Below are 1,194 nucleotides of genomic sequence, written 5' to 3'. Positions count from 1 at the left end.
TGCTCAACATTATCCATTAGGGAAATGTAAATTAAAACTACAATGAGACACCATTTCCCACTCACTAGAATGTCTAATATTTTTTAAAAAATGGAAATTTGCAAGTGTTGGAGAGGATGTGAAGAAACAGGGACATTCATTCGTTGTTGATGGGGATACACAATGGTGCAGCCACTGTGGAAGACAGTTTGGCAGTTCCTCAGAAATTTAAGTATAGAATTACCACAGGACCCAGGAAACCCACTTCTAGGCTTATATCTCCAAAATTGAAAGTGGGACTCAAACAAATATTTGCATGCCAATGTTATTAGTGCATTATTCATAATTATCAAAATTGGTGGTAATTGGAGTGTCTATCAACTGATGAGTGGATAAACAAAATGTGATATATACCTATAATAGAATATTATTCAGCCCTACAAAGGAATGAAGGTATGATACATGCTACTTCAGGGATGGACCTTGAAGACATCATATTAAGTGAAATAAGTCAGACACAAAGGAATGAATATTATATGATCTCACCGATAATAAGAATAATAAGAATATTCAAACTAGTAGAGTTGGAATCTAGAATATAAGTTACCAAGGGACAGGTTGGGGGTAAGAAATAGGGAGTTAATGCTTAAATTGTACAAAGAATTTATATGAGAGAATGGAAGAGTTTTGGTAATGGATGGTGGTGGTGGTAGCACAACATTGTGAATGAAATTAACAGCACTAAATTAAATATTGGGATGTTGTTAAAGGGGAAATTTTAGGTTTCATGTATGGGACTAGAATAAAATGTTTTTTAAAAAATCCATGGGACTGTATAACACATACAGTGAGCCCTAACGTAAAACATGGACTATGGTTAAGAGTATAATTGTAAAAATATGCTTTCATCACCAGATGACTGCATTAATGCAAGGTGTTAATAATAGAGTGGTAAAAGGTAATCCTGATTTATGCATGATTTTTTGTAAACCCACAACTTCTCTAATTAAAAGCTTCATAAGCACTCATTTATGTTTAATTAAAAAAAATAGAAAGTTAATAACAAGACTTGCTTACTTTTGTATTGTGCTTATCCAAGTGGTGACCCATAGTAAAGACGTTGGTCCCCAAATTGTTACCACTTTTTCAGTAACCATACATCCACAATCAATTACCCCATGTCAAATGGCCATTCCAAGGAGCCTGTTGTGGGTT

The sequence above is a fragment of the Dasypus novemcinctus genome, chromosome 1 (genome assembly GCF_030445035.2).
Source record: "Dasypus novemcinctus isolate mDasNov1 chromosome 1, mDasNov1.1.hap2, whole genome shotgun sequence".
Taxonomy (NCBI): Eukaryota; Metazoa; Chordata; class Mammalia; order Cingulata; family Dasypodidae; genus Dasypus; species Dasypus novemcinctus.
This window is presented reverse-complemented; position numbering follows the sequence as displayed.